We start from the raw sequence: 12045 nt of genomic DNA on the forward strand, positions 1-12045 counted from the left end.
TTTCTACATGGAATTATTTCCTCTTTGTCCCGTAAGGGATGTACGTAATCCCTTATCATTATCATTTTCCTATGAAAAATCTTATTTTCTTCAACAAGTTTGAATTCATTAGTTATTTTCTAGAATGAGTCGATAATCTCATTTCTTCCACTGAAGAACGATCTCTCTTCTCTTTCTTAGTAGGAATAGAAAGAGTCCCTGTTTTATCGGATGGTTCCGAATTGATTGGATCTGATATGAATTCCGTTCTTGGAAAAATATGGGACATAAGTCATAGATTCCTTTGCTTTTTCATATACCATTTCAAGTGCTATATCTAACGTGTGCTATATATAGATGTTCGTACCGAAAAAAAGATGTTCAACTTTGATCCTAAAGAATCCGCAAGTACGTTCAGAATTAAGTCTGTCTGCATTGGGTCTATTTTTCCAGGAGCAGGAAGAAGGTGATGTGATCAGCTCCGCTATTTTATGGTATGAGGTCCTTCATCCTACATTTACCATATATGGATAAGTACCATTAAGATATATTTATCCATATATGGGTGTAAAAGAAGAAGTAGTACAAAAGAAAAGGTTAGATATTCTTTTCCTCCGTACTACTTTTTTTTCTTTTCAAAAAAAATTAAAAGCAATCCCTACCCTGTATTGTTGTAATACAATAGATCCACCCTACCCTATATTGTTGTAATATAAAAGATCTCACAACCTATTTTATACTTATGATCTGGATCATAAAGTTCTATCTAGTGATCAACGATCAATTGATTTTCATCAAAATCAATTGCTTCCACTGCTTGCACTGGCCGTTTTGACGTAAGGGATAATTAGAAAAGTAGTAGGAACTGCAAGGAATAGTAGAACATCAATAAATGCAAGGGTATTTACTTCCATGATCTCCTTATTTTAACTTTGTTAAAAAATAGCTCGAGATTTGATCTCATAGAGATGAATGAACCTTTCTTTCAAGATCCATGAAATAGATGTATGTCATTGATAGAATTGGTTCGAGTAACGGAATCTAACTAATGGATTGAATGAATTCTTCGATGGAAATAGTATAACCTAATACGATCACTTTTGACAAGACTAGTAGTAAAAACTTATGTGCATCAGAAAAAAGTTCCGATCAACACATGTCTGGTATAATTTCAAAAGAATAGGATTCGTACGAATAAGAACCTTATGCTCCTCCAGAAGACGTTCGTCAGACATGAGAGATAATTTGCTTGGATCTCCACGATTTAGATGGAATTGTGAATCTATCCCGCTTCGGTGATGATATAGAAAGAAGTATCCCATATCGAATTTATCCAGAGGCCCACCCATGACCTTGGAATGATAAGGACTAGTCCGTCCAGATCCTGACATGATCATTCATAGTTCACTTACTATTGGATCGGGACTGGCGGGACTCGAACTTGAAACTTCCGTCTTGACAGGGCGATACTCTAACCAATTGAGCTACAATCCCAATACAGTACAGTTCACCTACTATTGGATAATATTTATTTCATGATAGGTGCTAGATAGGTCATATAGATTATGTGAGTGCTAGGTCGATTAAATATCTTATCCTTCTCTTTCATTTTTGAAATGTATCGATTCATACGGAATTGGGCATCTACGATATGAATAGATATCGATGTCAGGGTTCAATAACCAATTATCTTTTCATTCATGATTAGCATGAATATAACCATACTGATAGATTAGTATTGATGATATTGGTTGGGTCGAGCTGGATTTGAACCAGCGTAGGCATATTGCCAACGGATTTACAGTCCGTCCTCATTAACCACTCGGGCATCGACCCAGGAACAAGACAATAATTGAAAATTATTTAGGATACCTAACGAATGGATCATGGTACCCCCAGGGGAAGTTGAATCCCCGTTGCCTCCTTGAAAGAGAGATGTCCTGATCCACTAGACGATAGGGGCCACCAATCTATTCTTTATAATATGAAAGTGATCGGGAAGTTGTCAATAGTATGACCAAAATTCTTGGTTTCCTCAAGTTTTTTTTTTTTTTTTTTTTTTTTTCAATAAACTTGCCTATCGATAAAATGGAGTCCCTTCAGAAATTAATTATTGCAACTAAAACAACTCTAAAGCAATTTACAGAATCTCTATTTGTGATCCATCGGCCCAGTTCCGATAAAAAAGACTTTATGGACTCAAATTATACAAAATGTTTCATGCTTGATAATTTTAATCATTTTAATAGTGAATGGGGCTTATCGTTCTCTGATCGAAGTTATCCGGAAAAGACTCAAAAAAATATAAATGGGTTGGTTGGACAAAAGATCGATCCGTATGTTACAATCGGATCGTGGCGGGTATAGTTTAGCGGTAAAAGTGTGATTCGTTACATTATCAACTCGAATAATGGAAGGATCTTTTACATGGATCTTTGATCCATCTAAAGCTCTATTTCCAGATAGGTTCAAAACCTCCCCTATACCATCCATCCAGAGTTCATATGTTACACAACTTCATATACTTTACGTTCCCATATTAGAGTATAGTGCTTCACTTCTTTCCATTAAAATAAATGCCCGTTGGTGTTCCAAAAGTGCCTTTCTGAGCCCCTGGAGATGAAGATGCAACTTGGGTCGACTTATACAACCGACTTTATCGAGAGAGATTACTTTTTTTGGCTCAGGATATCAATCACGAGATTGCAAATCAACTCATGGCTCTCATGGTATATTTGAGTGCAGAAGATGCAAATACAGATATTTTCTCATTTATCAATTGTCCCGGTGGATCAGTAATACCAGGGGTAGGTCTTTTCGATATGATGCAAGCAATATTACTAGATGTATATACAATATGCATGGGGGTAGCTGCTTCAATGGGATCTTTCATCCTAATCGGGGGAGAAATGCCTAAACGTATAGCATTACCTCACGCTAGTGTTATGATCCACCAACCTGCTAGTTCCTATTATGACGGATTGGCTGCAGATTTTCATAACGAATTGAAACATGTAACGATGCTTTGCGATTACATAACCAAATGTTATATAGAAAGAACGGGCCAACCCGGAGAGGTAATTCAATGGGACCTGAACAGAGATGTTTTTATGTCAGCAACAGAAGCCCAAGCTTATGGCATAGTTGATGTCGTAGCGGAAGGTTGATCTCATAGCGGAAGATCCTCTTTTTAATTTATTTTTATAATGAACTGTAAACTGTGATCTCTTTGTTCCTTTTCAAAAAAAGGGGGGGGGGAGTGATTCATTTCATAATCACCTAATATGGTATGGTTAGGATCAATCCGAACCAGTTGATTCCACATACAATATAGCTAGAATGCCCACTATTCAACAACTTATTAGAAATGCAAGACAACCAATAGAGAATAGAAAAAAATCTCCTGCTCTTCGAGGATGTCCTCAGTGTAGACGAGTATGTGCTAGGGTGTATGTGCGACTCGTTTGGATCAGAAACTTAAACAGACTGGGAAATTCTTACAACGGAATAATAGAAGAATTTTCCCACTGTAATCAAGTAAAGATCCATCGTCTAACCTTACTGGGGATGAAATTTATGGTTTCCATTGGTGCAAATCCAATCACCTTAATGTGGGATGAAAAGCAATTCCTCATTGGTAGCAAATGGTCATCAATCCATTGAGCAGGGAAATCATGCAAATTGAAGAAGCATAAAGTTTATGCTCATATTGCCGCGAGAACGGAACAACAGGGTCAGCTACCTGGCCAACCCCAGAATTACATGTCGTTACTGTATTAATAGATCTTGTAATGAGAGTATTTATTACTTAATGATTCAAGAGTAGAGCTGGACATGGTAAACCGTACAAGTTACCGATAACATACTCATCTCATATTTCGGAAATGAATAAAAGGTTCTGGCGTATAGAGAGGACCTTACCGTTGGAGAAAGAACCATAGAAACGATGAAACCCATGATTTTTTCTCATTCTCAGTACAAGGTCCCAGTCCTTGCCTACCAGGAAGATGCCTATCCAAAGGGAATTATGGTTGGGAAGGTTGCAGTAGCAAAATCCATTGGAACTTTTATTTTCTAAATAAGAAGAATCAGTGTTATTCTTAATGGACCAAACAAAACAAATGACTAACCGAGAAAAATATTAGCGATTCATGAGAGTAAACTTCAATGACCAGAGTGAAATGTGGATATATAGCTCAAAAACGTCGGAAAACAATTCTTGCATTTGTGTCAGGTTCTTGAGGGGCCCATTCAAAACTTTTTCGAATTGCTAACCAATGAAAAGCTAGAGCCTTATTTTCCGCCCATCGAGATAGAGGTAAACGCAAGAGAGATCTTCGACGTTTGTGGATTACTCGGATCAATGCAGCAGCTCGTGCCAATGGGGTTTCTTATAATAGATTCATCCAATATTTGTACAAGAGGCAGTTGCTTCCAAATCGTAAAACACTTGCACAAATAGCTGTATTAGATAGTAATTGCTTTTCCACCATCTTTAACAACTTATCGTATGATGAAATAGGTTAGGTATAGATGAAATAAATAGGTAAAGATGGAATGGGTATAACAGATTCTCCCGGAGAATTCCCTCCGGGAAGGTAGAAATATTGAAAAGTTTTTTCATATTGGATTGGAAATGAACGAAAAGAATTCAATCCAATTCTTTTCCAAAAATGAAATCCTGTTGACTTTTTCAACAATAGACTCAATATCTGCATCTTTATTGAACAGATATTCCAGCTCCGATTTGATTAAGGAGTAGGCTTATTTCCCATGGATCAAATTAGTTTTCATTATAAAGAAAAGGTAACAAAGATAGAATACGAGCTCGTTTAATAGCGTTAGTTATTAGACATTGTTGTTTTGAAGTTAATCTATTCACTCGGCCGGATAATATTTTTCCTTGCTCACTAATAAATCGACTAATTAGGCTCATATTTTTATAATCGATCTGATCTCCCGACCTAATAGGTGACAAATGTCTACAAATTGGTTTCAAATATCTACGAATTGGTTTCAAATGTCTGCGAATTGGTTTCAAATGTCTACGAAAAGATTGCTTGGGTTTATCCATAGTTTGTTTCATGAACCTTTTGAATACTATTTATTCCAAATCTTTTTAAAATATTGTTCCATTAAAGATCTTGTTGAAATACTATTTATTTTTATATCTGTGATTTATTCCTATCCATGGGTAGGAGTAGTACGTTTAATCTCCTTTTTTTATCTCTCCATGAATGGTATGCTTGTAACAATAGGGACAAAATTTATTTGATTCCAATCGAATAGGTGTATTGCGTTGATTTTTCCGAGTCGTATATCTAGAAATCCTTGGGAATCTTTTATAAACACTATCTTGTGTACAACTAGTGCACTCCAAAGTAACTGTTACTCTTATATCTCCGCTCTTGGCCATAAAATTACTCTGAATATTGGTTTTGCTTTTCGACCTCAAAAATAAAAAGGGAAAAAGGGATAGAAGTTGATAGCCGGAGATCCTACGGTGAAACATTTGAAAGTAAAAAAATGATTGATCAGGAGTGAGTTTTCAGTTTTACTTACAAAATTGAATGTGGAAAGAATCTTTAGATCGATATTTCTACTTGAATTCTACCCCCTTCCAGTCCTAAACTTAGATCCTTTTTGGGGCTGAATGCACTAATTTCTCCAAGAGGTAGGAGAAGTCAATCTAGCACAATCTTTTTTCCCTTGGCTTTAAGGGGAGGAAAAAAATTAAAAAAAGGAAAGAATAAGAGCATCTGGAAAAAAACGATTGATTTCTATCAATAGGCCGGCTAAAAAAATGACGCATAAAATAGCTAACACAGGCGCTGTGGAAAGATAGGTCTTTAGATCTTGCATTGTAAATTCTCCTTATTGATCATAATGTGTAAGTGATTCAACCGTATCAATAGTTATGAATCCTAGAGAAAACTCGGAACTGATGAATATATATAATGTGATCCGGGTTGTGGTCCTATTTATAGAAAAGGAAAAAGATGTTTCATCACCATAATGAATAGTGATATTCTAGATAATAGACCCTACATGTATAAAGTCTTTTCACTCACGAGATCGAAGAGAAATGAAGGTGGAAAAATGTGGGAAACATATTTCAAATTCTATAAAATAAAATTAAAATAACATTGTCTAATGATTAGAAGGGATGTAGCGCAGCTTGGTAGTGTGTTTGTTTTGGGTACAAAATGTCGTAGGTTCAAATCTTGTCATCCCTACCTTTCCCTTCTTTTCTATGGAAAGAAAGGAATGAAATATCATTTGATATCGATTCGACGGGAACATCAAATAATTAAATCGTATCAGATGCGAAAGTGTTTTGCTCTAAGAGTATCAACAAAAGGTATTTTTCCTTCATCTCCGAATATTAAAGAAAGCGCTCTTAGTTCAGTTCGGTAGAACGTAGGTCTCCAAAACCTGATGCCGTAGGTTCAAATCCTACATAGCGTGATTCTGTTCCTATCAAATCCAACCCTCAAAATTATCGATAATTCATTCCAACTGGAACGAGCAATGGAATCTGACCTCCCAGGAAAAGTAGGAGGCCAATGAAATTGGAGGATATTCCAGGATCAAATATCCAATTGATAACCACGTCGGTATTGTGAATATGCAGTTACGAATAATCCGGCCAAAGTTATAGGAATTAGACCTAACACAATTCCGGATGGCAAAGCCTCAATCATTTCTATTCAACGGAATAAGTACGGATAATAGCTATACTGGATAATACCCTTAATTTGCTATGAATCTCAATGATCAAAAATTTATATAGAGGGAATAAACAAAATTATTGAAATTGAAATAGTGAAGTGAGAGGGTTTCCCCTTCCTTCATTTTGAATAAGTTGTATCTTGCTCGAACTAATGAATAGGACTAGGGTGAAAATGATAGAAGCCAATAAGAAACCGAAATAACTAATTATAGTTATAGTAGGCGTGGAAGGACTGAATGAAATATGGTTTATACATATCTTCATGAGACAATTACCTAAATTTTTCTTTTCGTAACCTTGAGATCAGAATACAGAAGATCAATTGTCCCAATTCGTACCAATTCTCCTATATCTACTATAGGATATGTATGAATGAACATGGATGAGAGGAGATCTATAGTAGAAATCTCTTCATTATCCTAGAAATCATTCATCGAGCAACTAATGAATAGCACCGGCAAACCCCTTCACAAATTGTCGAATGTAATCTTCTTACAGGGTGAATGAATTCTCAATCAGTACGATTGGATCACCTGGCATTATATTTTTACCAATAGTTATCGGTCCAGAGACTGGACCGGAAGAAAACTCTCCATAGACATAGCCAAAGTTTTGTGAATTTCACGTTTAGGTGTAAGAAAGAATATGAATATCCAGTTTTTCCTTTCATTTCTTGATCTTATTGATCCAATCATTCGACCCTCTAGACGGATTAGGTTTTTTCAATATTAATTATTAGAGCAAGTAGAGCCCGATATTACAGAAATTCCACCTATTGCAAAGAGTAACTTGTAATTTCACATACCTAAAATTGACTAGGTTCTATTGCACTATCCAATTGGTTTTATCTAATAAGTAACACCTACTCATTAATACAAGGTACTATATAATAAGTCTGTGGCATAACTCCATCTGTGCCGGATACTATTGGAAAAGCAACATACATCTGCGTAGCACCAATGATCCCCGTGCAATTTGAATTACTGGGTTCATCTACACGGGCATAATGTCATGTCGGAATGAAAAAGGAAGAATATAAAAGAATAATATTCTGGATGAGTTTTATTGATAGTTATTGATATCCTTTGCAAGCGACACTCATCCTCTTTTTCGGTTCTAAAGCCACCCGTATGCAGAAGCTAATTCCAATCGAAAATTTCCACTATGCTACTGTTGCAACATCGATTGAGGGAGTTGGGGTTCCTTACCCCCGGACGGACCTCGGAACATGCAATATTCTCTTCTTTCTGTTGGGATTTAGTCGACCAAACAGAGATAGAATAACTGCTGGCAGGAACAGAATCATTCTATCCCGTTCCTTCTCGATACTCATCAAAATTGTATTGTTGTTTCAGAAGAAGCTAGTTATACTGGTCCAGTAGACTTTAAAGATACCCTTGGTATAACAATGACAATCGAACAAGGATTGGAGAAGATATCAATAGTTTTCCATTTCCTGATCTCTATCTTTCATGGGATCAATTCCCCCTTGACTGACTTTACAATAATATATGGAGTTGAGCATGTCTGGGAATACGGGAGAACGCTCCTTTGCTGACATTATTACTAGTATTAGATACTGGGTTATCCATAGCATTACCATACCTTCTCTATTCATTGCAGGTTGGTTATTTGTAGGCACAGGTTTGGCTTATGATGTGTTCGGGAGCCCCCGACCAAATGAGTATTTCAAAGAAAGTCGACAAGAGGTTCCATTAGTAACTGGCCATTTCGATCCATTAGAGCAACTCGATGAATTTACTAGATCTTTTTAGGAGGCACTAATGACTATAGATAGAACTTATCCAATTTTTACAGTTAGATGGTTGGCCGTTCACGGGCTAGCTATCCCTACAGTTTTTTTCTTGGGATCAATATCGGCAATGCAGTTCATCCAACGATAAACTCTATACTAAAGTAAGAGGAAGTATGTAGATATGACACAACCGAACCCAAACGACCAAAATGTTGAATTGAATCATACCAGTCTTTATTGACGGTTGCTACTAATTTTTGTACTTGCTGTTCCATTCTCCAATTATTTTTTCAATTAGGAACAATGATAATATTCTCACTCCAATCGAAGAGATCTAATACGCATAATTATCTATGCTATGACTGTTTATGTCTCGAGTATGACCACTTAAGAAAATGTGAAAGGGAGTAAGAGAAATGGCCGATACCACTGGAAGGATCCCTCTTTGGTTGATAGGTACTGTAACTGGTATTATCGTGATTGGTCTACTGGGTGTCTTTTTCTATGGTTCATATTCCGGATTAGGGTCATCCCTATAGTAGGGGAAATGAACTTACTGTGGGAAATAGTATGCATGCGAAAGTGAAAAATCGATAAGGCCTTACCCTTCAAAGAAGGGTAAGGCCTTATCGAAATCTCTTTTTGAGATTCTTTCTATATTAATCCGAATTAGAAGAGAAGATTCGTACAAATAAAATGACTCTGCCATTTACTTCATTCAATGCCTTTCAGTCAAGTGATGAGCCAATCTATTCTTCCGCTATATGATCGGAAAAAATTTGGATCGATCAAATTTAAATATCTGTCGAAGGAACAACGGAAAAACGGATAATATTAAGTACTAAATATTTTCTCATTTATCTGATGGAAGATTATGCGAAGTTTTTGTAAAAACCCGAACTATGAGAATCTAAATGTGCATATAGAATATTTTCTTCTATTTTTTTGGCTTACAAAATAAAAGTGGAGGAAAAATACCTTTTATTCATTTTCTCTCATTAGGAACAAACCCTATCAAAAGTTTTATAGGTTTTTTTTTATGAGTGATATTGCCCCTTACTTGTCTGCTCTTCCTTCTTTAGGAATTTTCAGTATAACGTACAAAATAATCTTCAAATTACGAAGGAATTGACGAATAGGACAAGATCGGAAACCCAATTAGTTCTTCGAATAATGAAATAGGAGAATGGGATCAAAGAAAATAGGAATCTTCTCCAAGATTGCTTAGTTATTCTCCTCATCTCTCCTCCCTACGATCTATCTCTATTTTCCGGATCGTTTGGACAAGGAAAGGAGGGAATGGCATGTATATAGTACACGATATAGCATATCGGGGATCGTTCAACAAGTTGATCTGTTCCAGTGCTTATGGAGTCACTCCCTATTTCAATTTTATTCCAATTTAGATCTAAATGAACATTTTATCAAGAATATATAAGGGAGAAGAAGGATAAAAGGCTCCAAAGGGGTATTCATTTTTGAATCAATAAGTAAACTTCATGTTAAAAAATCTATGGACCTAAAGATTCATCTCGGCCAATTGAACTTTCTCAAATTGTTTCTTCTTAAGGACCAAAAATATCTGTGCCAGAATGACAGATGCTAAGAATAATAAAAGACCTTTAACACGTAATGGATCTTGAAGTACTATCTCTGCATCTCCTTGACCAAATCCACCCAAATTAGGGTTATTCGTTTAATGGCTGATCGAACTTGATCAATTCGCCTTCTGAAATAAGAAGCTCCGGTCCTGGAGGTACAATGTCAACCACTTGCCCACCGCCTGATGTATTATCGATAGTTATCTCATATCCATCCTTTTCTTTACATAAAATTTTGCTCACTCTTCCTGTTGCTGAAGCACTATAGACCGTATTGTTGCTCTTACTCCCGTCGGGATAAATTTGTCCTCTTCCTCTATTACCATCCACATATATGGGATATTTCAGGAAGTGAGCTTCTTTATCAGTAGAAGGATCTGGTGAAAGGATGGGGAACACAAGTTCACTATATTTTTGACCGGGAACAAGACCTATTACAATAATGTTTTTTTATTGGGACGATAGTTCTGAAAATAAAGATTACCCGTCTTTTGTCTAATCTCAGGGGAAATACGATCCGGAGGGGCTAATTCAAAGCCCTCGGGTAAAATTAGAACAACTCCTACATTTAAAGCCCCTTTCTTGCCATTAGCAAGAACTTGTTTCATTTGCATATCATAGGGGATCTTAACAACTGCTTCAAATACGGTATTGGGAAGCACGGACTATGGAACCTCAATATCCACACGTTTTTTTTGCCAAGTGACAATTGGCACATACAATACGTCCAGTGGCTTCTCAGGGATTTTCATAACCCTGCTGTGCAAAAATGGGATATGCATTCGAAATGGATGTTCGAGTTATGACATGTATCATGACCAGGATGGAAATTAACCGAGTCATCTTTTTCGCCCATTCATAAGTATTTCTATTTTGCATGGTTCAATTATTGGTTCCAAATCATTTTTGGGGTGAGAGTAGGTAGCTCTCATAATTACCTGCCAAAAATTCTGCGACTATATTGATTCAACCAAACCTAAAAATAAGAAATCGGAAGTCTCACACCAGGAGAAGAATGAAGGGGAGGAATAGCTAATTCCTGAACACGGAAAACACTTTATTATTCTGTTTCAATTGTTTCGATCGGAGAAAACAACCTACCTATTCTTTATTCATTCATCGAATGATAAATTACTACAAGTGAAGGAGATATACGATTGAAACGACGGAAGATCCAATATTTAAGAATCGTATCTAAGATGTCTGGAAAAGTTGAAACAAGACTAGATATGATTCGTTCATTATGGGCAAATCCATAACTTTCGGAGATCGAATCGATCATCAGTTCCCAACCATGGGGTGAATGAAACCCAATACATAGATCGGTTGCTAAAAGAATTAGAAAAGCTTTCATTGTATCGCTCAGACTATAGAAGAATTCTTGGATCTAAGAATTGATAATGGCGAGTTTATTCTTACCCAGAATGATATAAGCACTTATAAAAGCTAAACCTATTAGATTTGTTAATAAATGTGATATTATCTGGATACAATCTTCATTGTACATTTCGACCAATTGGATCGTTTCTTTGTGAATCTCTATACGAAGAGATTGTGAATGTGTTCCCAAAGAATCTTCCACCATTCTTTCTAACAAGAATAGTTCTTCTATTTTCTTAAATCTTCCCAGAGCATTTTGTTCCTGGAGATAATAAATTTTTTTATGAGATTTAACCGTATTCCACCAACTTGTAACCCAAGGCTCCAAACCTTTTCGTAATGAAATAGGAATTACCCAAGGCAGTACTACTAAACATGTGAGATATCGTAGGGAAGCTGATGCTTTATATTCGGACACTTCCAATTCGTGAATCGCTAACGAACCTGATTCACTTGTCAGTTCTGTCCGAAATCTAGACAAAGTACGGGTGATAGAATGAGGTATGGGATCCATAGATTGATCTATTGCATAATTGTTTGATCCCGATCAAAAAAATATACTAAGTAAAAGGTTTGTTCAAAATGGGTGAGACGGA

General features: G+C 36.2%; 1 non-coding gene across 1 annotated transcript; it reads right to left on the reverse strand.

Moving 5' to 3' along the window:
- Positions 1 to 1731: 1731 nt before the first annotated feature.
- TRNAY-GUA (transfer RNA tyrosine (anticodon GUA)) lies at positions 1732 to 1815 on the reverse strand. The gene has a single exon. It is a non-coding gene; the product is annotated as a tRNA-Tyr (tRNA).
- Positions 1816 to 12045: the final 10230 nt, after the last annotated feature.

Source organism: Pinus tabuliformis, chromosome 8 (assembly GCF_031772625.1).
Source record: "Pinus tabuliformis cultivar Carrire ecotype Pingquan chromosome 8, CPIR1, whole genome shotgun sequence".
Taxonomy (NCBI): Eukaryota; Viridiplantae; Streptophyta; class Pinopsida; order Pinales; family Pinaceae; genus Pinus; species Pinus tabuliformis.